This window comes from Salmo trutta, chromosome 33 (genome assembly GCF_901001165.1).
Source record: "Salmo trutta chromosome 33, fSalTru1.1, whole genome shotgun sequence".
NCBI lineage: Eukaryota > Metazoa > Chordata > Actinopteri > Salmoniformes > Salmonidae > Salmo > Salmo trutta.
In genome coordinates this window covers 9872057-9899842 of record NC_042989.1, presented here as the reverse complement: position 1 = coordinate 9899842, position 27786 = coordinate 9872057, and the positions used below count along the sequence as shown (strand labels likewise).

Here is a 27786-nt window from a genome sequence, read left to right as displayed (position 1 = left end):
TAATGATGGTGTTGGAGTCGTGCGTGGCCATACAGTCGTATGTGAACAGGGAGTACTGGAGGGGACTGAGCACGCACCCCTGAGGGGCCCCAGTGTTGAGGATCAGCATGGTAGATGAGTTGTTGCCTACCCTTACCACCCAGGGGCAGCCCATCATGAAGTCCAGGATCCAGTTGCAGAGGGAGGTGTTTAGTCCCAGGGTCCTTAGCTTAGTGATGAGCTTTGAGGGCACTATGGTGTTGAACGCTGAGCTGTAGTCAACGAGCAGCATTCTCACGTAGGTGTTCCTTTTGTCTAGGTGGGAAAAGGCAGTGTGGAGTGCAATAGAGATTGCTATAGTAAACTGCTACAACAGTTGTATTATCATAGTATTCTTTTTCATTCTGGGAGTATTACGGCCTACCTTAACCATACTCCAGCTGCTCTGTTGAAAGTATCCAATTCCCTGTATGTATTGTATAGCACAGTATATCACTGCCAGGGTGAATTAAGAGTTCTGGGCATGGCAATAGCAGACATTTCGTTTGGATTCCAGGATATGGCAGTAATGGACCAAGGGCTTATGTCTGGACAGTCTTATTATGGCTGGCCTTCCCTGTGCTATGCCTGCATACAGGATGTCAGAGGAGGCTGGTGAGGGGAGGACGACTCATAGCAATGGCTGGAATGGAATGGATGGAATGGTATCAAACACATGGAAACCGTATTCCATTTATCCCGTTCCAGCCATCACTATGAGCCCATCCTCCGATTTAAAGTGCCACCGGCCACCACTGCACTGCATCCACCCCTGTAGGTTCCCGTTGCCTGCTTCCTTCTGCCTGCCGCCTGGGTCCAGGAGCCTGGACAGACAAGACACGCCACCTATGATGATGAATGGAGCACCTTGTCAGTTAAAATGAGAATTCTAAGCTGTGCAATAGCTTTATATTAATGGCTGTTTTATGGATTGGAGCAAGTTGTCTGAGCAAGATGAATGTGCATGATCCGTCGGGAGATACAGGATGAAATGGCTGAACCTCCTCTTCTCCTCCACCACCGACCACGCTCCTCTACTGTCCGTCTGGGTACCAGGGGTGTGGCTTGTCTTTCTCCGGGCGGACGCATGTTTTCCCAGGTACCATTGTGCTGCTGGCTGCTGCTGCTATTGTGACTCGTCCTTCTCCGTGTGTGCATTCCATCAGTCTTGTGTGTCTGTCTCAGTGCATGGCCTGTCTCTGTCTCTCCCCTGTCTCCCCAGATCTGGCTTAATGCTCTGTGTTGTTCTGTCAGACGGAGAGAGAGAGAGGGAGAGAGCGAGAGAGCGAAAGAGAGAGAGAGAGAGAGAGAGAGCCTTGCTCCCGACAGGCAGACAGCACAGCCTGAGCCTCACTCTCAAAGGGTGATCTGATCTGTTCAGGCGCATTAATTCACCACACATCAACACACTCCCATGTTCACAGGCAGGCATGGCAGGCAGACAGCAGGCAAATCAATGTGGCTGAGTGAGAAAAGAGATGCACTTTACGTAATTTCAATGTTTACATCCTCAATTGAAGCCTCTTGTTTAGCAGACCTATTGAAATAAAATACATCTTGTCTCAAAACAGAACGGTAATTACAAGGGGCATAATATAAAATGGACCAGGACCAACAAACACATGAAAGGATGAATGGAATGGGAGTTGAGGGTTTAGGATCCAGCCACAGCAAGGGGTTTTTGAGTGAGAAAGAGGATGACTTCACTATTGAGAGAACCGGAAAAAGAAAGTGAGTGCAATGGAGAGAGAGAGAGAGAGAGAGAGAGAGAAAGAGAGAGAGAGAGAGAGAAAGAGGGAGAGAGAGTCTCTTGCTGGTCATAACGCTGCAGTTGGTATCAAGTATCTGTGCGGACAGTGAATTTGAACAGAGCATATGCCAGCCTCCCACGGCTCAGGGAAATGGTTAGTTCCACTATGGGCTGCTGTAGTGTGTATTGGATATCATTGTGACAGTGGATGGAGTTCCATATTACACATCCGTTTGGTCCACTGCTTCTCTATGGCACGGGCAGAATGTAAGATGTCAGCTTATCCGCCGTCCAAGCCTGTGGGGGAGAAAGGAAGAGAAATGTTTCTCGCGTGATGATAGCTCATAGGCACGTCACCACATGTAGCACCAGAGATTGTTTAGGAATGGTTTCTCTGTCTCTGGTAACATATTGGTTTTCTGGTGGTTGTGTGTAACAGGACACAGTTGTGTTGTAATACTGCCAGCCCTTTTACATGGCCCCTGTCCTCCACAAGGAAATGTTGGCATCCTGCTCTGAAGCGTTGACTGGTGGGAACAGACTGACTGGGAGGAGGGCGATTGTGTGTGTGTGTGTGTGTGTGTGTGTGTGTGTGTGTGTGTGTGTGTGTGTGTGTGTGTGTGTGTGTGTGTGTGTGTGTGTGTGTGTAGAAACACAAGATCATTAGGTAACCTCTGCAGACATACATTTGCACTGTATGGGTGTTTAGGTAAATCATATATGAATGAAGGAATATTGTTGTTAATGAGACTACAGGATGATAAAGCATTGCCATGAATTGACTATTATAAAGGGATATGTGACATACTGTATGTAGCTGTATTTGGAGCGCAGAGATTACAGTGCCTTGCTCGCTTTCAGAGAGAGAGAGAAAAAACATATTTGATCAGTTTCGCTTGTCATTTTCTAACTATTTAATTACTTATTTAAATCCCCTAGGTAACTCAAATCAATATCCCGCCTTTCATGGTGTGATTTTATAGGATGTTTCTGTCTGCTCTGGCAGGAGACAACGTCGAGTCGAGGCTCTGTTTGACTAAAAGAGAATAGTATATTATCAGCCAGGCTGACATCCTTGTCTCGGTGTCATCTTTGAACACATTACTCTCTAGAGCTCCATCATATGGTGTCTGGGCTGTGAGGGCGAGATGGGACTTTCCAGATCAGCAGTGGTCAGGGTTGTTTTTACCCAGTATTCCCTCCTTCTCTACTCTCATCATCTTACTTCCTCTCCTCTCCTCTCCTCTCCTGTCCTTTCCTCTCCTCTCCTCACTTCACCTCTCCTGTCCTTTGGTCTCCTCCCCTCACCTCACCTCACATCTCCTGTCCTTTGGTCTCCTCTCCTCTCCTCTCCTCTCCTCTCCTCTCCTCTCCTCTCCTCTCCTCTCCTCTCCTCTCCTCTCCTCTCCTCTCCTGCTTGGCCCAGGGCTGGAGGGAGGCTGCAGGGAGAGAGTATTCATTCATCATGTGTCAGAGGATCTGTCTGTGCCCAGTGACTCCTGCCATCCCCAGTCTTTATTAACTGTCCTCTCATATCTTTCTTGTCTCTCCTCGGTACTCTCCCACAACCCTACAAACCCTCTATTTGGACTCTTTTCATCCTGCTCATACTGTAGCCTCATACTATGATCCGTCCGAATGAATAAAGCCCATTGTACACATAGTCACTTTCATTTGTTGTCTCGAGTTGTAGGGAGCACACTTGAGAATGGTTGAAATGAAACGTAGGACAGTTTTGTGTTGGGTGTTAAAGGAGTCATATGAGAAGTGTGTGTCTTGTCTGGTGTAAAACAAAAGGCTTGGTGTGTAAGGGCCTCAATCTTCCTTCATCTTTATTACTAGTCATTTCAATTTCTGTACTATGGTCATAAAGTTCTAAAATGGCATCATCTGGCTATGGCCTGTGGGCTTGTCTTATGTGGTGCTATAGTGATCACGTTAGATGTCATTACAGAACTATTCCTCAACCTCCCATTTGTTCCTCTGCTGCTGTAGTTTAGATCTGACACAAATATAAAAACCACTGACGTGGACTATTTTATTTGATGTTTTGGTATTTCATGAAATTCCACAGGCTGCCTGCCATAAGTTGTGTGTGTGCCCGTATGTGTACATATGTGTTGGCGTGTGCGTCAATGTGTGTGTGTGTGTGTGTGTGTGAAACTGCGGCCCAGAGAGCCAGTCGTCCGTTCAGCTGCTGCCCCGCCCGGCTCGGGCCGGCTGATGCCTGTCATAGGGCCGGTGGGCGATGGATGTGCTCCTGGATCTATCAGCCTGGGGTTTATGTATATAGGTCAAAGACAATGGACTGGAGAAGGAGAGCAGTTCACACACTGATAAAGTGCGGCAGAAAATTAAATGTTGCTGTATTGTGGTATCATACGAATGACAAATGACATGTGGTAATCGTCTTAAGCTGATAGTGATAGCGCCGCAAGGCCCCGGCCGCAGTGTCCACATTAATTCTCCCGGGAAGGCAGGCAGCTCTCTCTGGGTTCAGCCTCAACACTCCTGTGCTAGCCTATATGTTATGACCTGTAGCAAAGACTATGTAATAGACTTAGATATTGCAGCCAGGAAGAAAAGCCTGAGGAGTTTTAAAAGATAAAGCGACAAAACTTTAAGAGGAAAAAGTATAGATAAAGTTCCTATTTATTTACATTTAAATAACTGTTTTGCAGACTACGGTGTCTTTTTTTCCGGACTGTTACCTTTTTTCTTGTTGCGTTACTTTATGGAGAAAAAAATCTATCATTTCAGAATTGTAATAGAAATGTGTCATAGGTTGGAAGATGAATATTGGTTTCTGTGGCTTGAGGGCCAACAGTCTGACCGTTCACTCCAGTGGGTTAATAAAATGGATTTTTTTTTGCTCTTGTTTTGTTAATGAAACTTGTCTATAATTCCCAACCTGTAACAGGGAGGGGAGCGAGCGGGACTGGATAGTTGTCTCTTGATACACTATACAGCTCTTGAAAAATGAACCACTGCAAAATGATCAGTTTCTCTGGTTTGACTATTTAGAGGTATGTGTTTGGGTAAAATTAACATTTTTTTGTTTTATTGTATCAACTACTGACAACATTTCTCCCAAATTCTAAATAAAAATATTGACATTTAGAGCATTTATTTGCAGAAAATGACAACTGGTCAAAATAACAAAAAAGATGCAGTGTTGTCAGACCTCGAATAAAGCAAAGAAAATAAGTTCATATTCATTTTTAAACAACACAATCCTCATGTTTTAACTGAGGAAGAGTTCAGAAATCAATATTTGGTGGAATAACCCTGATTTTCAATCACAGCTTTCATGCTTCTTCACATGCCCTCCACCAGTCTTTCACACAGAAGCACCCACAGATCATCACTGGAGGGTGCTTCAGCAAGGCTGGAATCGGGCAGATTTGTCTTTGTGAAGGAGCCATGAATCAAGCCACGTACAAGGTTGTCCTGGAAGAAAACTTGTTTCCTTCTGCTCTGACAACGTTCCCCAACTCTGAGGATTGTTTTTTCCAACAGGACAATGCTCCATGTCACACAGCCAGGTCAGTCAAGGTGTGGATGGATGACCACCGTATGTATCAAGACCCTGTCATGGCCAGCCCAATCTCCAGACCTGAACCCCATTGAAAACCTCTAATGTGATCAAGAGGAAGATGGATGGTCACAAGCCATCAAACAAAGCTGAGCTGCTTGAATTTTTGCGCCAGGAGTGGTATAAAGTCACCAAACATCAATGTGAAAGACTGGTGGAGGGCATTCCAAGATGCATGAAAGCTGTGATTGAAAATCAGGGTTATTCCACCAAATATTGATTTCTGAACTCTTCCTAACTTAAAACATTAGTATTGTGTTGAATAGAAACCTATTTTCTTTGCATTATTCGAGGTCTGACAACACTGCATCTTTTTTGTTATTTTGACCAGTTGTCATTTTCTACAAATAAATGCTCTAAATGTCAATATTTTTATTTGGAATTTGGGAAAAATGTTGTCAGTAGTTTATACAATAAAACAAAAATGTTCATTTTACCCAAACACATACCTATAAATAGTCAAACCAGAGAAACTGATCTTTTTGCTGTGGTCTCTTAATTTTTCCAGAGCTATATATACAAAAGTATGTGGACACCACTTCAAATGTGTGGATTCGGCTATTTCAGCCGCACCCGTTGCTGACAGGTGTATAAAATCAAGCACATAGCCATGCAATCTCCATAGACAAACATTGGCAGTAAAATGGCCTTACTGAAGAGCTCAGTGACTTTTAATGTGGCACCGTCATAGGATGCCACCTTTCCAACCAGTCAGTTGGTCAAATATCTGCCCTGCCAGAGCTGCCCCAGTCAACTGTAAGTGCTGTTTTGTGAAATGGAAACACTCAGCCGCGAAGTGGTAGGCCACACAAGCTCACAGAACATCTGTCCTCAGTTGCAACACTCACTACCGAGTTCCAAACTGCCTCTGGAAGCAACATCAGCACAAGAACTGTTCATCGGGAGCTTCATGAAATTGATTTCCATGGCCGAGCAGCCGCTCACAAGCCTAAGATCACCATGCACAATGCCAACGTCGGCTGGAGTGATGTAAAGCTCTCCGCCATTGGACTCTGGTGCAGTGGAAACGTGTTCTTTGGAGTGATGAATCACGCTTCACCATCTGGCAGTCCAACAGACGAATCTGGGTTTGGCGGATGCCAGCAGAACGCTACCTGCCCCAATGCGTAGTGCCAACTGTAAAGTTTGGTGGTGGAGGAATAATGGTCTGGGGCTGTTTTTCATGGTTCGGGCTAGGCCCCTTAGTTCCAGTGAAGGGAAATCTTAATGCTACAGCATACAATGACATTCTAGAGGATTCTGTGCTTCCAACTTTGTGGCAATAGTTTGGGGAAGGCCCTTTCCTGTTTCAGCCTGAAAATGCCCCCGTGCACAAAGCAAGGTCCATACAGAAATGGTTTGTCGAGATCGGTGTGGAAGCACTTGACTGGCCTGCACAGAGCCCTGACCTCAACCTCATCGAACACCTTTGGGATGAATTGGAATGCCGACTGCGAATGAGGCCTAATCGCCCAAAATCAGCGCCCAACCTCACTAATGGTCTTGTGGCTGAATGGAAGCAAGTCCCCGCAGCAATGTTCCAATATCTAGTGGAAAGCCTTCCCAGAAGAGTGGAGGCTGTTATATCTGCAAAGGGGGGACCAACTCCGTGTGAATGCCCATGATTTTGGAATGAGATGTGTGACGAGCAGGTTTCCACATACTTTTGGTCATGTAGTGTCTGTAGCATCAGACATTTCTGTCCAGAAAATCAGTAGTAGTGTGAGCCTACAGGTTTATCAATTTGAACTGGATGGCCAAGTGCACAACTAAATGTATGTGAAAGTTAACAAATCCCTGAGGTGAATCGAGTCTGCTTTCTGGCGTCTGTGTGGAGCTACTGAGGTGCGACATGGTGGATTGAACCTAATGCCTCGGGCTACAGCAATCAAACCCACAGTTCAACATTCTACAGCGCCCAGCTGGGATGGGAAGGGCTAGAGCGGAGAGAGACACTGGCTGCACTACAAATGATGGGCTTCACAAAGGAGGGAAAGGAAAGGAGTGATGCATTGTTTTGTTTGATATAAACAGTAGGTACACTGTAATGGATGCTGTGTTTGCAATGATTTTGTCACGAGATTCAGACATGCCAATGGTTACCTATTTTAACACATACACTACCGTTCAAAAGTTTGGGGTCACTTAGAAATGTCCTTGTTTTTGAAAGAAAAGCAAAACATTTTTGTCCATTAAAATAACATCAAATTGATCAGAAATACAGTGTAGACATTGTTAATGTTGTAAATGACTATTGTAGCTGGAAATGGCAGATTTTTTATGGAATATCTACGTAGGCGTACAGAGGCCCATTATCAGCAACCATCACTCCTGTGTTCCAATGGCACGTTGTGTTAGCTAATCCAAGTTTATCATTTTAATAAGGCTAATTGATCATTAGAAAACCCTTTTGCAATTATGTTTGCACAGTTGAAAACTGTTGTTCTGATTAAAGAAGCAATAAAACTGGCCTTCTTTAGACAGGTTGAGTATCTGGAGCATTAGCATTTGTGGGTTCGATTTCAGGCTCAAAATGGCCAGAAACAAAGAGCTTTCTTCTGAAACTCATCAGTCTATTCTTCTTCTGAGAAATGAAGGCTATTGCATGCGAGAAATTGTCAAGAAACTGAAGATCTTGTATAACACTGTGTACTACTCCCTTCACGGAACAGCGCAAACAAGCTGTAACCAGAATAGAAAGAGGAGTGGGAGGCCCCGGTGCACAACTGAGCAAGAGGACAAGTACATTAGAGTGTCTAGTTTGAGAAACAGATGTCTCACAAGTCCTCAACTGGCAGATTCATTAAATAGTACCCGCAAAACACCAGTCTCAACGTCAACAGTGAAGAGGCGACTCCGGGATGCTGGCCTTCTAGGCAGAGTTGCAAAGAAAAATACATATCTCAGACTGGCCAATAAGAAGAAAATATTAAGATGGGCAAAAGAACACAGACACTGGACAGAGGAACTCTGCCTAGAAGACCAGCATCCCGGAGTCGCCTCTTCACTGTTGACGTTGAAACTGATGTTTTGCGGGTACTATTTAATGAAGCTTCCAGACTTGTATTTTATATTTGCTGTAAAGATGATTGATTGGGTGAATGGTACTGTACAGCATAGTGCTTCTAATGTGTTTCTCTCGACTCCATGTGAGATTTTCCATTTTCTGTGGAGCTTGGTATTTCCATCTGGTCTGATGGGAGAGGCTCTGGGTACGAGACTTCAACTATGTGGCCTATATTTCTGAAAAGCGGTGATTTATTTGTTACTATAATGGTTAGTGATGGGGCAGAAAATCTATACAGTTACATATTGTGATTTTATTTTTGGATGATATTCTATCAATATTTGACCCCAAGCATCTATAGTTTTTTTGGTTACTGTAGGTAGTGTTTGTTGCACATGGTTCCCGTCATATAAACACATAAATGTGCGATATTACTGTAGATTATCATTGATGAAAATGAGAGGGAGAGAAAACACCAAAGCAATAACATATTTATTTCTAACACACGGTGAAATAAATCCATTTTTGTCTGTGATGATTCTGTCTGAGCTGAACAAAGGAATATATCTCTATTTATCTCAGCCCTCGACGGTTTGCTTATGGAATGACACTCTCCCCTCTAACAAAGTAACACCGTCCATCTGGGATGCAGCCGCAGCTCCAGCCAACATCTCCAGCTTTATTTTTCCGATGCTGCACTTGACATGTAGTTGGTTCTCTCTCAGGGAAAGAAGCAGTCGGAGCAGCGTAACGACACTAGCCCAGATTACATTTCTCCCTCTCTCCAGAGAGGCTGATTTCTGGATGTTCCATCCTGAATGACTGTGTAAAGTATTGACATCAGGCAAATAAATAAACATCAACTGGGCCTTTATGTGGTGGAAGGAGGGTGGAAGGAGGGTGGAGGGAGGGTGGAGGGAGGGTGGAGGGAGGGTGGAGGGAGGGTGGGTGGAGGGAGGGATGCTGAATGGTCAGAGGACTGCTGTACTCCTCTGTAACCCTGGTTGTACGCTCTCTCTCTCTCTCTCTCTCTCTCTCTCTCTCTCTCTCTCTCTCGCTCTCTCTCTCACACACACACACAAAGCCAACAAGCCCAACTAGCCCTCTCCAATCAGGGCAGGGGCATTTATCCCTATAGCTCGCTAAATACATTGATTAGGAGGAGAGGAATCTGCTCCACTGTCGCTTTCTGCCTCAATAGAAATGCATTAGAATACCAGTTGGGAGGAAATTGCTCCCAGCCTCCGCCTCTCCCCCACTCCACCCTCTTTGTATCTCCCTCTCTCTGTCTCTCCCTTTCCTCCTCTCGCCTCTCTCAATGGGCTGTCTCCTACGGTGCAGAGAACAAGTGTTACATAGCGTCGGCGTTCCTGCTTTCTGAACGTAGGCCTGTTCTGATTCTGGACACCTGCCTGTCTCCCCCAACTTGTCTTTTGCATATGTTCACAATATAGTTAATGGGTCACTACCTCCATTAGAAAGGATCTGTTTCTGCTAAGTCTGCAGTGTAAACTAGATGTGATGAGGCGCAGGCCAGAGCTGGCTGGACTCCTTTCAGATAATTCAGAGACAAAAGGGGCCGATTTCAAACCGCTTTCACATCCAGCCAGGCAGTACACATTTCATTTTTTTTTTACTTCAATACAAATGGCTCTTCTCACCATTTGCTAAGAAAAGAGCTCTCTTTCTCCCAGTCAGTTGAACAAAGAGATTCTGTTTCTCAAGTTTTGCACTTAAGAGCCCAGAAAATAGTTTTTTTAACCATTCCCTATGTAAGTAGTTCCACTAGTGTCTCTGTATTTTTATTTTGGTTGTAACGCAGGTCTGACAATATTGCTTAGTCAAAAAGCATGAATATGACTACAACCACAAGCAGCCATTCATACCCATATGTTGGTGTGATTTATTTGTATCGTGGTCATTTATTTTAAAGCACAATTATTTCCTTTGAGGCTCCATTATACTTATTTTTGGAACTCCAAAATACACACACACACACACACACACACACACACACACACACACACAATGTAAATACCTCTGGTCTGCAGGAGATTTTAGCTCATCTTTAAATTGCTGCCTACTGTAGTGCCTACTGTAGTGCCTACTGTAGTGCCTACTGTAGTGCCTACTGTAGTGCCTACTGTAGCTGTCTGAGATGAATTCATTCAGGGCAAAAGAAGGAATTCAATAGCTATATTTAGTCAATTTTATCCCCTTCAGTCTGCTGCTCCGGAGAGAATAGATATGAAATGAGGATCTGGAAACATACAGTTACAGGGAATATTATTATGACAGGAATATGCTGTTCGAACATGTTAGAAAGATGTGATGCAAAAAACATTCTCAGTCAAGAATCATTCACGTAAAATGGCTGGCTAATACAACCTAATATTTCTCTTTAACTCCCATATTCTCAATATATTGTTGACAGAGCACTGCGGTTGAGCTACTTCGTCTTATTTATAGGAACAGCAAAACCCACATTTAACTAGAGGATAAAATAGCAGCATAGTGCAATTGGCTCAGCAAAGCTTTCTTTCATTGTTGATTCCTGTTCTGTGGTATAATGTACAGTCAGCTGTAACGCTGTGTTGTGGTCAGCTGTGTGACTGTGTACTGATGCGGTGTATTACAGCAGCATCTAGCCTGGCAGGGAGGCACACTGTCTGTCTGTATTGGATGAGGATATTACATTTCCCAAACAGATTGTCTCCTCCTGATGTTGCTCTGTGGCCAGAATGGTTCTGCTCTTGGACACACAGCTGACTGTGGTCAGACAGTGGCGGTTTACAACATGGAATATGCTACGTTCTCACTTCCTGTTCACATGTAGCTTGGTGAAATGTATTATTAAGATAATTATGCTATAATTCGGGAATTTTTCAGGACGGACTTACTTTGGAGGTCTTTCTCATCCTGTCATCTCTTTAATCCACGTTTTTATAATGGAAAAAACATTATTATGTGCTGCTGACACGTTAATGTTCCCGGGCATACTGGTTAACAAGGGTATACAATGCTATACAAATATTTTTCTCTTTACATACTAAACGTGAATGGTGGTGTTAAAAAGAGCATGAGGTACTAGAAGTAACCAGCCTATGACAGGTCTGCATCATCATAATGAGATGGAGGGGCATTCATTCATTCATGTTGTGAAAGGCAGCAGTCCCCCTCTCTTCATCCCTTCCCCTCTTCCTCTCTCCGGGCCTGCAGCTGAAGTGCTGCCACTCCACATAGGAGGATCCAGGCTGCAGATTAGCAGAACAAAGCCAGGCTGCTCCTCTCCTCTCCCCAGAGCCTGGCCGGCCTGCGGCTGCAGCGCGGGAGCTGCCTTCCTCAGAGCTGTGGAGCCGTGACTCCGGAGTCAAGGAATTCCCATTCTGTCATGGGAACCTGCCATGGCTGAGGACTGAGGACCGCTGCCTCTCCAAAGCTCTTTTGTCTGAATGCGTTTAATTGGGGCCTGCTTTGAAAAGGAAGGTGCTTATAAGAGGAACTCAAAACTTCTTCTTTTTTTTTGGACAATAAAGACAAATTGTTCACCATTTAGGGAGGGGGATAAACTACTCCACACCTCAGAAAAAAGTAGTACATTTCTTTACATTGTGTTGTATTTAGTTTGTATTGTGGGAATTCCGAGCTGTTATTGCCCAGGCTGATGCTGGAAGCAGAGAGGAGAAAGAAAGGAGGAGAGAGAGAGAGAGAGGGCGATGAGAGAGAAAGAGAGAGAGAGAGAGAGAGAGAGGCTGTACTGTAGTAATGAGGCTTAGGCTTGTCACTGTGGCTGTGGACTGGACTGGCCAGATAACCTGACTATTAACAAGCTTTGTATCTGTGTGCAGAGATGGCAGTCAGCTGCTTCATATTAGGCCAATTTAATTAGTCTCGTTTCAATAGAATTAATTAGCAAAGTGCTACAAGATTTGAATGGGGAAGGTGAATGAAGTCGTGTTTTTCTGTTTCCATAAAAGAGCATTGTTTCATTATTTGAGTTTTATTTTATAGAAATGCTGTAATGAAATCTTGGAGCTGTTAGCTGTACACATAAACTGTAAAATAGCAATCCTGATGAAATTAAAATCTTTAATTAGAATTTTCACACATAATTACCTACTGTATGTATGTATCCGGTATGATATTTGTATGTTTAGAGCTACAGTAATATTTGTATTTATTTAGTGATTGAAGTGATTGGAGAGAGAGTGGACACATTTACTATTCAACCTCAGTTCAGTTAATGAAGATGAATGAATCGACGATAATACAAATCAAAAACGGATTATTGTTATAGATCACAAAACAACACCACAGTAAATCGTAGTGTTTTCATTCTCTATTCTCGTGGTAGATGAGGAGTTTAGCCACAGTGTCCAAGCCCTGGTTTACTTGGTGGGTTGTTACAGCAGCAGTAGCAGTGCATTATGGTTTGTTACATATCAACTGTAGCAGTGCTGACTGTACTGTGTCTCACTCAGCAGCCATTGATGGCAGCTACACATGAGCTGCTCTCTCTAGCCCTCTCTCTCTGCTACAGCCAAAGCCTTCCCTTCCCTTTGCTCCGCTGCCTCCTCAGCCTTGCTCTTAATTCCCCCAAATGTCAAATACTCAGAGAAATAACATGCCGGTTCAGTCTCCTACATGTGAACGTGGTGTAGTGTACACCGCGAGCATTCTGCCCGATATGATTTGTGCTGCCTGATTTGGCAGTACAAGGCCGTCCAGTGCTCTCAGATATAAATGTTGCTCTTTGATATACATGAGAGCTTAAAAAGATGATGGTATTTGCGTTTGCCATCTGACTGAAAATGCCGGGTTTTTCCTGTAGACCTCAGCACACAATCCCTCTCTCCTGCTTCTCAAGTCTGAAATCTCCCAGAATATTTGATATGGAGATAAGCTCAAAAAGAGATTTACATATCTGCTTGTTGCACAGCTGCATGTGGTAGGTAAATGTTTAATCAGTACAGAAGAAAAAATGAATTTGGCATCTCAAAAAGGAGGAGCGAAACCAGAGGATGCTTTACAGTTCTATTAGATGTGTTTTGCCATAACAGCCTTGGTCTTCAACAGACAAGAAAGACCAGGAAGAAAAGAGCTGCTGCCTGTAATCAGTCTGTTTTATAGGTTAACATTCCCTTCTTGCTTATCTAAACCTACTTATTAGATCATGTCATGTTTATAACATGCTTATGGATGTGTAATGTGTACATTATGAACATACAGTTAATATAAAGGGTGACCCGATCCTTTTTGTTGATACATGCATGTTGCATTCATCAGAATCGTTTGACTTTGAGATTCGTGTGTATTGTTGTGTGTTGTTAGACATTACTGCTCTGGTGCGACCAATACAATTTGATTTGATTTGAAGATGGACATTCTAACATTCATGGTCCAAGTGTATTGGACAAAGCAGTTGTCTGCGGTCCTCGCTGTCTATGTTCTACCTACCAGAACTGATCTATTCTAGTCTTCTGAGCAGTGCATTTAGCCAATTTTTCATTGCTTCAAGCTGAAACTTTACTTCAAGATCTTCCGCGAAATATTCTGTGCATCACTATCGGCCTGGCATTTTTGATTAATTGTGCTAGTCGCTGCTGGCTCGGCTGGGATTGTTGCCTTTCTGCTGCAACCTGCTTGACTTTGAAGGAATGCTGGATGGTAACAGATGGAGAGACTGAAAGAAGAAGTAGCTCCTGCCAAGTCCTTACTGAGGGGGACACAATTCAGGGGGTTAGCTAGCCTAGCTAGCCAACCAGCTACTGCCTGCATGCTAGGAAGTTAACAACAGTACCACTACTCTGATCCTACCCTAGATACCCTCTTGCTTTCCAGAAGAGTTTGGAATGTATTTCCATTTCACTCTTAACTCCCTGTTGTTCATACAGAATACAGCACAGATGTGGGATTTTAACTTGGTCACTCTTTTTCTGCTGAGAATTTGCTGAGGATTTGAGTTTTAAAGAAGCTTGTAAAGTTTGTAATTTCCATTTTGAAATTTCAGACTTGATTTGCCCTACATGAAACATGGAACAACCCCTACAAAAATGTCCATACTGTATAAATATCTAAAGCAATTATAATTCACATTTCCTGTTGCTGCAGGGTTATTTTCCTGCTACAGCAAACTGGCTCAAATGAAGATCCTACATCTGTAGTGGATCTAATCTGCTTTAGATATTCATACAGTACTAGTACAGTTTGGAATGAATTTCCGTTGCATCCTTATGACTGTCGAACATACAGTATTTGGATGAGCATTTTGTACTGAATTGAAAGCTGGTTTTCTCTAGTGCAGCAGCCTGGCCGCTGGTTATCAGTATCTAGAAACATGACGGTGTGTTTGATAACAGGCTGCTCAGTGTAAATGTATTCATTTGGATTGATTCCGTTCTGACTAGAGCTGCCCTATTCCAAGAGTACCGTGTGTGTCCCCAATGGCACCCTATTCCCTACATAGTGCACTACTTTTGATGGCGCACGACTTTTGACCAGAGCCCTATGTTGGGAATAGGTTGCCATTTGGGATGCAGCCTGGGTGTGTCCGTCAGATAGTCTCTTTGCAGCCTCCCTCCCTCTCCGTCTGACAGCTAGCAGCATTGATCAGAAGATAAACTGGCAGCCTTTTTGCTCTATAATGGAACTTAATGGTTATGGGCTCCCCATTAAGATCCTTCTCAAAGCAAGAGAAATGGCACCCGTCCTCTATGGGTGATGGCTTGTGAAAATCATTGATGTGAAGAATCACTCGGCACTGTGCGCTTAAAGTCATGGTTATCCCACGGATCGCTATGCTATCTCTGTGCATCATGCATTGGTACTGTGCTCTGCTCTCGCTCTCTGCATGTTCATGCTGGAATGATGGAGCTGCGTTCGTTTGTTATTAAGTGCAAAATGTGTAGCGGTTGCATGTGACATTATGTAACGAAATACAGTCATATGTTTTTACTTAAATCGGTATGTGGTAGAGTATACTTGTACACACTGCATAATGAATTCACCTTCCACCACCCCCCAGTCGTCTTGTCTTTCTCTCTTACAAGCCATTCTCACTTTCTCTCTCTCTCCCTCTCTCTCTCTCTCTCTCTCTCTCTCTCTCTCTCTCTGTCTCTCGCTCTCACATGCACACACACATACAGAGGAATGTGTACCCTTCGGATAAAAACTGTGATGTCCAGCTCCATTAAGTCCTGGTGAGATGGAGCATGTCCAGTGTCGAATCAGTGTTCCCCCCACACCCACTCCCCCCCCCGCTCCCGCCCTCACCTCACCCACCCCAGCAGGCAGGGACCAGCAGCCCAGAGACACAGAGGGGGTTTGGGGTTCACTGGGCCCTGTTCCCCCAGGGCTGGCTGGATATAGACTACCTGAGTGGCATGCATTCATTTTCTAAAGCAAGACTCCATAATGGCTAACTGAGTAGAATGTATCTGGGCCGCGGGACTGGGAATACACACACACACACACACACACACACACACACACACACACACACACACACACACACACACACACACACACACACGCTCAGGCATGTCTACAGCAAGCCACAAAACAGTTCTGACAGAAACTGGGCAGGAGGTTAATAACAGCACATTCATAGACTGCTGAAGGGCAAAATGTCACTAGCTCACATACAGTAGTTAGATCATTTTGTAGTTTCCATTATTGACATGCCAGTATTTCAAGCACTTGCTTCATCATTTTCCCAGCATTGGAATACTTGCCACTTATGGTAATGTCACATATATTTCCATATGAGTTAAGCTAATCTACAGGTCCGCTGACTATTTTATACATTCTTCTTCTACTGATCAGACACTGTAGCAACAGGAGGATATGTTGCGGGTGTCAGCCTGCCCTCTGATTGGGTAGCAGAGTGCTGTATCCTATTCATTCCTTCCTGTGGGATTTAAGGGGGATTACCAGGCCTTTTTGAGTGAAGCTCCAGGATTTGTGCCTGCTTTTCATGAAAGAAGAAAGAATTCTCTTCCTTCTTCTTAAGAATTACACAACCCTCCTCTCTGTCTGTTTGATGACCATTCAGCAGTACTGTATCGGAACAATATTGAAATATAAAAATATACAGTTTGCGTTATGATTAAGTGCTAAGATTCGAACGTATCCTGCTGCAATCAGTGTAGGTAGTCACTCTTGGGAAAAGTTTTTTGTGGGCTGAAAAACAGGCACGGATGTGTCTACGATGTAATACCTTCACTTTGTATTGATTTTACTCTGGGCCTTGCTGCTGGTGCTGTGCTTCTTTCTGGTGTTGTCAGCTCTATGCCCTGTGATTTTTTTATTTAGAAAATAGTCCTTTGTTTGATTTGCTTTCTCCGCTAGAACAGTCCAGTATTGAAGGATTTTCTCTTTTCAAGTGTGCTTGGTTGGGATCCGCTGGCCAGAGCGTTTCTCATTCATTTCATTATTTTTGTTGTTACTGGAAGGTTGTACTCTTATCCATTTTTGGACTGATGCCCACTCCTCCTCTCTGCCAAGTGTGTTGGCCTTCTCCACCTCTCCTCCTTTGGGCTCTCTCGCTCTCCCACATGTATTTCACACCCTGCCTGGCCATCTACCGTACCTTAAGTTTGTAGTCCTATATAAAAGTGTTAAGTGTGGCAAGTAATACAGAAATGATTCATGGAGAAGGCATAATGTCGTAAAAATGTGCGAGAGCCATGAATAAGACCAGATATAACACCATATATATCTTCTTTTACAATAGTAGCGTAATAGCAAGTTGAAAACAGTTGCAAAATGATATTATTAGGAGGGACAAAAAGGCCATACCGTAGGTACAGATGTAGGATCTTAATTTGATCACTCTTTTGTTTCTCAGAATTTTCCTCCACAGCGGGGAATCCAAACTTTTAGTGTATTCAAGGTTTAAACAGGCTTCTAAAGTTTCTAATTACCACTTTAAAATGTCAGACTTGATTTACCATAACAAAAAATGCACCAACCCCAACAAAACATTTAAATTAATTATAATCTACATAACAATTCACACATCTTGTTGCTGCAGAATTATTTCCTGCTGTAGCAAACTGTCTCAAATTAGGATACGGCATCTGTACACTTGTTTGAATAGAGAAATCCATCTTAAAGCTACATTCAGGTAGTGCTATGAATACCACCAATCTATTTACAAAGTCATTTCTTCACATTACGTTTATTCCATAAATTAACACCTTTGTTACTTCATCTATGAAGTATGACTTGAATCACCTTTTACAGCATCTGAGTACTACACTTCATTACCATGGGATAAAGAATGATAGAATTCACACTCCCAGCCTATTTCCGCTCTTGCCTGTAGAGGGGCCCTGGCCTGGTCAAAAGTAGTGCACTATATAGAGAATAGAGTGCCATTTGGGACGCTGGCGGTTTGAGCACTGAGCAGCAGTCACATCCAGCAAATGGCTTCTCAATCTGTCAAGGGTCTGCCTTGCTATGAGTCTCCACCGTTCCTGCCGCCCGTCCTCAGAGCATATTGCATGACTAGTAATTGCATGACTTGTAAAGCGGTCATAACAATACAGTGAAGCTGCTGACATACAGGGGGGGAGTCCTCTGTACCCTGGTGTTGTCATCCGTCATGTGAGAAACAGAGTCGTGAATTCAGCAGGCCCCACTGCGATTCTCTACTGTGAATATTTCACAATACGATAAAAAAAACAAGCCTTCCCCTCATTGCTTTTAGCCTGGGCATTTAAGAGGCATGGGAAATAAGCGTCCCCGTCTAATGTGTGGGTAGGCAAACACTTTGTATTATTATCAATAATGGGTCAGTTATAGCTTGGCGGCCAGGGAGAGGAGAGGGAGAGGGAGAGGGAAAGGGGGATACCTAGTCAGTTGCACAACTCAATGCATTCAACCGAAATGTGTCTTCCCCATTTAACCCAAGCCCTCTGAATCAGAGAGGTGATGGGGGATGCCTTAATAGGCGATGGAGATTTAGAAGGGCTTGCTGCGTTGTGGTGGACATCCACATTAACATGATTTACCAAAGTTGAGTGTTGTTTAAAGCCTCTTTGATTAATCACTCTCTCTCTCTCTCTCTCTCTCTCTCTCTCTCTCTCTCTCTCTCTCTCTCTCTCTCTCTCTCTCTCGCTCTCTCTCTCTCTCAGTCCTGTTATGCTATCTGGGCCTTAGATGTGTTTATTGAGCATGATATGAGGCAGAAACAGAACAGTGAGCCAGCAGGCTAAAACGTATAGGCCACTCCTCAGGCCTGTATCATAGCCTGTCACCCAGCTGGTTTACTGGTTTAGTGGACCAGCAAACGGAATAACTCGGTGTTTTGTTGTGTCAGGTTGGTGGTGGTGTGTTGTCGATGGAGAGGGAGCCTGTGTCTGTGCGTGTCTGCCTTGTGTGTGGAGTTGTGTTTTCATCATTACGTCGCGGCAATACTTGACATGTTTACGTGTGCTATAATCTCCCAGCATCTTCTCTGCTTGTAGAATACACTGGGTCCTCCTGGCTCCTCATACAGGGTTTAGCAGTGGCACATTCACACTAGAACTCATCAGGCCCCAATTCATCATGATTCAGCCCGAAAAGCGTTCGCCTTTTGAACCCTCCTCTCTGATTGGAATGAGGCATGACTCTGCCTGCGCCCCCTCCACCCTCCATCCTGCCGCGCTCTAGCCCGCCACGTCTGCCCCTGCTCCACTCTCCTCCGCACTCTGTGCTCACCGCGTGAAATCGATACACTATATCTTTCTTCCTGACCTGCTCGCTGACCCCGATTGCTGCTTTCACACCGAACTGCAATTGGTTTGAACAGCTTTGGCCTGCAGAAAACAAGCAACCCTGAGACGAGGGTTTGGAAGGAGGCCTGGCGGGTGTGGACTGCGATGCTTGTGTGGAGTAGCTGTCGGTAGCTCCTCTCTTTATAATATGCGGCTGGATAACCTTGGTCCTGCGTTATAATTATACATCACCTGAAAGGACAAATGCCTTTTATTATTGATCATGGTGAAGGTAAAGGTTCTACCCTGCTCTCCTCCTCTCTTGGAGCAGGGAGCCTCGCTGGGCTACTTTAAATAAGAACTGGTGACAGGTTTGTAGCTAGTGCCTCTCTCTCTCTCTCTCTCTCTCTCCTTATCTTGTACTGATGCACATCACCAAATGGGCTGTAACATTTCAAACTTGTACTTTTAATGGAGCTCACAGTCAGTCACCAGTTGGTTGCCTGACAACTCAAACGGAATCCTTCCACTGCTCTATGTTCATTACATACAGCAGCGGTTTGTGGTGACTTCACACTGAGGGGTGTTGCACAAAACAAAGTCATCATCGATTGGATCATCTCTAACAAATCAGAGTATCAAAGCCAAAAATCCACTTTACTCACGTGTGTTCTGGCTCTGGCCCGACCCATCGGTTTCTAGGACCAATCAGAACGGTTAGAATGTGTTTGCGTTCTAGAAATCGTCAGTGAAGTACTCCGGTCCAGACTCATTGCGGAGAAGAAACTCATTTCCGTGGGCATGGTGTAGCGCTTTGGCCGGAGCAAGTTTGGGTAGCCAGGCAAACCAGTCGGTAAATGACCAAGGATTTTTGTATCGGGGTCACATTGTGCCCCTGAAAAGTCTTATTTCTCTTTAATATAAAGGTCAAGATTGAGTCCTGGTGTTCCCTGCTGTATACAGTCACTGGGGCCAGAAGAGTCCTGTGTGTGTGTTTACAGTTACATGATATTACATTCACTGGAGCTCTGAGAACTGGTGCTACACAGTTGGAATGTTTTATTCTCTCTCTCCGTCTCTCTAGGAATGAGCTCACTAAATGGCTTTGCTCGGCCCAGATGGGTTATGGGTCAATAGCATTTCTCTCCTCTCACTACATCACAGGGTTCCTGTAGACTTCAGCCTATGTTGTTCTCTGTCTGGACCACATAAACAAGTAAAGGCATTCTCATCATGTGAGTACCAAATGTCCTTGTGTTGAAATAGTAGTTTGGCTGTACTGGTCCGGAGCATAGAGCACAGCTACACACTTTAGTGAACCATGTTGGTGCACGAGGGAAAAAAGGGCCAGAAAAATCATCAGTTGAATTGTTTTTGCACAAGTGATGCCTTTTTTTAAACTTTTCTCACTATGTGTCATGGGATGTTGTCATGCAGTGCAAATTCGGTTTTGTGTTGATACGCATCTGTGCCATGAATACCTTGATCTTGATTGATTACCTCTGGTCAAAAGTAGTGCACTGTAAACGGGAATAGGGTGCCATTTGGGACGCAGATCAGATTTTCTTCCTGCTTGTCATAATGGGATCTCATGCAGGTTGGCTTGGGGAGGTTGGTACCTGTCCAAATTCAACTTGAGGAGCTCAATCCTCCCGGTGGTTTTTCATGACTCTTGTCCTGACTACATCCACTCACATGTATGAAGTATCCCTGATGAGTTCTGCACATGTGTTACAGTTAACTGCACATTAGGTGACTGACTCTTTTTCAACCATTCAGTGACTCCCTTTTAACCATTTAGTGCCAGTATACTTCATGCAGTGTGTTATTGTATTCATTTTTGTGTTATAACATTGAGATATATTGTGTTGAGTATAAACTACCACAACGAGAACGGAATACATCAAATCCGCCATGATTAGGGCTGTGGTCACAATCCAAGTGCAAAGGTCCCAACCACTGTTCTGTTTTGGCAGAAATACCATGAATCCAATCCCAAACCTCAGAAACAACAAAATGTTGTGTGGACTGGGCAGAATAACACAGAATTCAATTCAGTTCACACTTTTTCTGTCTCTGTTTGTATTTGCCAATTGAACATTGTGTTTGAAGTTTTATTTCTAGGGAGATGGACAAGATAAATAGTTAACAACCCCTCTTTGATAGTTCAGAGCAGGGATTGAACTGGTGCATAAAGGACAGCTTTCATAGGCCAAGAGGACATTGGCGACACACACACACACACACACACACACACACACACACACACAGGGAGGAGCAGCCGAAGCGGCTTGGCTTCAATCCTACTCGACACACATCCAAAGCCAGAAAACTACGTGATCTGTCACCCTGTCGCAACCAGACGCCATAAACACACACACACACACATACACACACACACACACACACACACACACACACACACACACACACACACACACACACACACACACACACACACACACACACACACACGCACACACACACACACACACAGAGCAGTGCCTCCTATCTCCCTCCTCCTCTGCGCTTTAGACATTCTGCATTTGTTGTACTTACCACTGAATAGCAGGGGCCCAAGTTGCTTCTGTATACGCATTGAAAGTGAAATGTGACTTCCAGAGCTTGTCATGGATCAAAATGTTGTGCTGGCAATTGTTTAAAAATATTGTTTTGCTATAAAGTAGCCCGGCCATGGTTTTCAGCTGAGCTGCCCAGAGATGGATTGCTTTCTGGAGTTTTTGACAGGTGTAATTGTTAAGGCGTCATCTGTTCTCGTTTGCACAAAAGGCATTTTATCCAACTGTAGGACTTGCCTGCTAATCTTTCTCCCATCATTCTATTCTTTGCTTGCCACTAGACAAATCCCCTGTTATTGGACCAGATGGTAGAGAAATCCATTCTCATGATAAGTTGCTGCTAGTTTGCATTTAGATTACCTGCAAAAATTTAACAATTTACTACTCTGCTTCCAACCATAACTTCCCCTTTTCTTAGTATGGATTGGACTTACTTGTAACAAATTATATAAATCTTGATGAGTATGTTAAAAATAAGGGGTAAAGCAACACAGTGAACAGGAACAAACAAATACAGCGACCGGTAATGCGTTTAGACTCTGGCCCAGAGTGCAATAGCAGCATCAATCAACTAACAACAGAATCATAGAAGCCCAATTTAGAAACTAGTACCTAGACTTCTCACAAAGACGTGAATAACTCACTCTCCTCAAAGGAAAGAGTTTTCAGCCCCCTAAACATTTCAAGCTCTTTTCTCTCTGCATAGTAACCGTTTCTAAAAAGAGATTTCAACTGAAAAGCGAAACAATTCTGTTTATGCAAAATATGTTTGAAAAACAAAATATTAAAATGAGCTGTACTGTGTAAGTGTGACCTTCTTGGATTTCACATCGAGCCGTGGGAAAATTCTAACATTAAATGAACTGTATGTTTCTGGAAATGAAGAAATGATAGTTTAAATGCTTGAGGATGTGTAGAGACAATGTAAACAAGCTCGAGCCCATCCCAGGTATAGCTATAAAACATAAAACTCCATGGTTCAGGTGATTAGCCCCTCTAGATATCTCCTGAAAGGTGCGTTGTGCATAAATTATCTGTCTTCTTTCTCCGTCTTGTCGAGCAGTGATGAGCGGTCATTTGCATAATCCTTTTAAGGAGTCAAATTATACTGTCATGTAGCAGATTTAACATGCTAGCAAGGAATCTATTGCTTTGCAGCTAATTAGAATATACAGTGCCTTCAGAAAGTATTCACACACCTTGACTTTTTCCATATTTTGTTATGTTACAGCCTGAATTTAAAATTGATTACATTTAGATATTCTGTCACTGGCCTACACACAATACCCCATAATGTCAAAGTGGAATTATGTTTTTAGAATTTCTACAAATGAATTAAAAATGAAAAGCTAAAATGTCTTGAGTCAATAAGTATTCAACCCCTTTGTTATGACAAGCCTAAATAAGTTCAGGAATAAAACTTTGCTTAACAAGTTACATAATAAATTGCTTGGACTCACTCTGTGTGCAATAATAGTGTTTAACATGATTTTTTAATAACTACCTCATTTCTGTACCCCACCCATACAATTATCTGTAAGGTCCCCCAGTCAAGCAGTGAATTTCAAACACAGATTCAACCACAAAGACCAGGGAGGTTTTCTAATGCCTCGCAAAGAAGGGCACCTATTGGTAGGTGAGTAAAAACAAAAAAAAGCAGACATTGAATATCGCTTTGAGCATGATGAAGTTATTAATTACACTTTGGATGGTGTAGCAATACACCCAGTCACTACAAAGATACAGGCATCCTTATTAACTCAGTTGCCGGAGTGGAAGGAAACCGCTCAGGGAATTCACCATGAGGCCAATGGTGACTTTTACAGAGTTACAGAGTTTAATGGCTGTGATAGGAGATAACTGAGGATGGATCAACAACATTGTAGTTACTCCAAAATACTAACCTAATTGACAGAGTGAAAAGAAGGAAGCCTGTACAGAATAAAAATATTCCAAAACGTGCATCCTGTTTGCACAAGGCGCTAAAGTAATACTGCAAAACATTCGGCAAAGCAATTAACTTTTTGGCAAATCCAATACAACACATTACTGAGTACCACTCTCCATATTTTCAAGCATAGTGCTGGCTGCATCATGTTATGGGTATGCTTGTAATCATTAAGGACTGGGGAGTTTTTCAGGATAAAAAAGAAATGGAATGGGAGCTAAGCACAGGTAAAATCCGAGAGGAAAACCTGGTTCAGTTTGCTTTCCACCAGACACAGGACAATAACCTAAAACACAAGGCCAAATATACCCTGGAGTTGCTCACCAAGATGACATGAATGTTCAGAGTGGCCAAGTTACAGTTTTGACTTAAATCTGCTTGAAAATCTATGGCAAGACTTGAAAATGGCTGTCTAGCAATGATCAACAACCAACTTGACAGAGCTTGAAAATGTAAAAAATAATAATGTGCAAATATTGTACAATCCAGGTGTGCAAAGCTCTTACAGACTTACCCAGAAAGAATCACAGCTGTAATCGCTGCCAAAGGTGATTCTAACATGTATTGACTCAGGGGTGTGAATACTTATGTAAATTAGGTATTTCTCTATTTCATTTTCAATACATTTGCAAAAATGTCTAAAAGCATGTTTTCACTTTTTCATTATGGGGTATTGTGTGTAGATGGGTTAGAAAACACATGTATTTAATCCACTTTGAATTCAGGCTGTAACACAACAAAATGTGGAATAAGTGAAGGGGTATGAATACTTTCTGAAGGCACTGTACATAACAGCACATTTCAATTTTTACTGCTGCTGCTCAGTTCCTCCTCTCAGCCACAGAGAAACAGTTCAATAAATACTGTCCTTTTCATGCCCACAAAACAATTTGGATGTGGTAATGAGTGGTTTCTCTGAAATTCCTGGAGGTTTAACTCTCTTAGTCATTTCAGGCTGGAGTGGAAATGGAAACTCAACATGATTAAGGGAAGGAGGCCTCAGAGGGCCCAGGGGGCTCTGGAGTTGTTGAATATTGAACATGTTCACATCGTTGTCATACTCAGATATTTATATATTGATAGCCAATGACACCAAGTCGTATGTTACAGTTGAAGTAGTTACTGTAACATGTTGTGAATTGTCATAGTGTAGTTATCTTTTGTCCCAATGCGTGTCACATTGCAGTCTGCAGAGCTTGTTTTCAGAATGGTTGCCATATAGTTGCTTATACAGTGTATAAAAACTCCTAGTACCGTAAAAGTAAACTTCGTTTGTAGATGAATTGCAGCTTATGCAAAATTGGTCATTCAGATATATTTCATAAGCAGGCTTATTGGGCAAATAAATGCCTCCAACCAGGTCTGGAAAATCTGAAATCATGCCTATTATATTGTGCGTCCCAAATAGCAACATATTCCCTATATAGTGCACTACATTCAAACAGAGCCATATGGGCCCTGGTCAAAAATAGTGCACTATATTGGAAATAGGGTGCCATTTGAGACGCACATCTGGAAACACAGGAGTTAAAATGCCCTGCTGCAAGTGTACACTAATGGAAAAGTCAGTCCAGCTGCATACAGTCATGTTTAATACCCTTGATTTATGGTTGAAGGAGAAGATTTACATCAGAACATAAACTCATTTTGGAAAGGACACCATCTTATCACCTTCTCAATTTTTCCTACCCTTCAACCATATCGAAAGAATCCACAAGTTGTTGCTGTAGCATAGTCCTCTTTACCTCTTTATAAGGGACTCCAAAAAATATTTTTGTTACTTTGAACATATTTGTTTCTTATACAGTGGTGGTAGGGTAATCTTTACCCTAGCCCGGTGTCATATTCCATATTGGGCAATATTAGGGTTCTGCTGTGCTGAACAGACAGAGGGCGCGTCCCAAATGGCAACCTATTCCTTTTATAGTGCACTACTTTTGACCAGAGCCCTATAGGCTTTAGAGCACCACATGGGGAATAGAGTGCCATTTGGGACACATCCAGGGACCAGGTCACCAGATAGCTGGATGGATGCTGAGGTAGTCTACTTATCACACCTCTTGTTTTCCCCTTGAATCCTCCAAACCAACAGGAAATTGAACACGCACAGACAGAGCAGTCTGTGTACCTTACCTCCACTCTTTATTTCAAAATGGATATCTCTAATGAAAATCAGAGGGGTCATGAGGAGCAATAAAGGTTTGGCTGAGAGGCCTCTGGGAGCGACACGTTGTAATCATCTGATTTGGACGTTTTGGGGCCCCATCAGTTGATTATTTGGGTTGCTTCCCAAATGGCACCCTATTCCCTATTTAGTGCACTACTTTTTACCAGGACCCATAGGTACTGCCCTGTGCAGGGAATAAGGCTCCATTTGGGACGTAGCCTTTGCCTGGATGTGGTGCTCAACGCAGCATCCGCACTACACACAACTCCTGATCCCATCTGAAATCAAGGACAAATTGGCAACTCGACAGACTGAATAGAATAGTGTAGTTAGGGATGGAGAAAGTCAAAATGGTCACACTCACACTAATTGCGATTAGAGCCATACTTTGATTCCCTTCTTCCCACCATTATTTGGCTTGGGCCTCTCTGTGTTGCCTTGCCATCATTAAATATCATGATTGTCTTGTCACTCGTCTCTCCCCATCGCTTCTCTTAGTATTTCTTCTGCTCCTCTTCCCTGTTATTATTTCAGTCAGTATTTAGTACGCCATTCAGTCAAGGTCATTGCTTTTGCACTTCTGTGTGTGTGTGTGTGTGGGTGTGTGTGTGTGTGTGTGTGTGTGTGTGTGTGTGTGTGTGTGTGTGTGTGCGCGAGTCCAGATCATGCAGTCTGAACAGTGTGTTGTGTTGATCTCGTCCCACCGTTCTAACAGGAACAGCAGTGTTGACTAAATGCTCTTGTGCGTCTGGACTTTCCACCAGTCTCTCTCTCTAACTGAGACTACCTGGGAAAAGAGCTTATAGCTCCCAATGTTCCTGAACAGACTTAGTCTAAGGCAGGGATGGGCAACTTTGATGGGGGCCACAAAAAAACGGATCTCATGAGCAGCGGCAGTGACTTGTGGGTCTGCGTACCCACATCCATACCCACACATGCAGTCAGTGCCAGCCCTAGCATTTTGGGGGGCCCTAAGCCAGAAATTGATCCGCGTAACTACAAAAGTGGGGCCGCACGGTCGTCAGGGCCGCACGGTCGTCAGGTGCCCACCCCTGGTCTAAGGAATCGTCCCAAATGGCACCCTATTTCCTTTATAGGCCGATAGAGCTCTGGTCAAAAGTAGTGCACTACTGTATATAGGGAATAGGGTGCCATTTTGGACAAAGTCTAACACTTTACTGGGATGCCTGGTCCCTATCGGGAGATGCCGTATTTGCTGTATACTGAGGAGTTTGTGATCCTCCAGGAAAACAACTCTCTTTGCTCTGCTCCTTCCCAAACCTGAGACACCTCACAGTGTAGAGCTGAGAAGTTCCGTCAAAATACAGTACTATTGGAAAATATGTGGGCATAGTTTTACAGTCACTACGTACAGTACTGTATATTCAGTCAGTCAGCCACAGACAGCCATTGGATGGCTGTAAACATATAGCAGGCAGTATGATCTTAGTTCAGAGTTGCCTTGTGAAGAGAGGCTTGCTGCTGTGTTGTGATTTAAACAGCTAAACGGCGGCTTGCTGAACCCCCCCCCCACCGTGAAGTGCTCTTCTGAACAGGAGACCCTGCCGTGTTTGACGTCTTTACTAATTTGACATGGAGTTCAGAAACCTCATGACTCTTACAGCTAGTGATGTTGAGAGTCATGTTTTCCATACCACAAACATAGCTGCTCTTTGACTTTCACTTTACAGTAACATAGTGGCCAGCCCAGCCCAGACCCCAGCTACGGTAGGAGAGCTGTGATGGATAACGGCTCACAGTGTTTTTCTACTTTAAAGCCTTCCAGTTGGTTTTGTGGTTACCCCTCTGACACGTGTGGAGGTAGCCCAGCCCAGCCCAGTCCAGTCCAGTCTGCTTTCCCTTTCCCGGTCTGGTTGCCAGCATTAGCCTCAGCCAGCAAATCATTACACACGGAACCCTGACAAAGTTTTAAATACCAGAAAATAACACCATTTACCACATGCAGGGCAATTATTTCTGTGAAAAATTACCCAGGGTTTTTTATTTGTGATAAACCCC

The 27786-nt window shown here is 43.5% G+C and overlaps 1 protein-coding gene across 5 annotated transcripts in view; it reads left to right on the top strand.

Annotated features, from left to right (window-relative positions):
* The window catches only part of npas3 (neuronal PAS domain protein 3), a 343109-nt gene that overhangs the window by 32390 nt on the left and 282933 nt on the right, over window positions 1–27786 (top strand). The gene's annotated exons all lie outside the window — the stretch shown is intronic.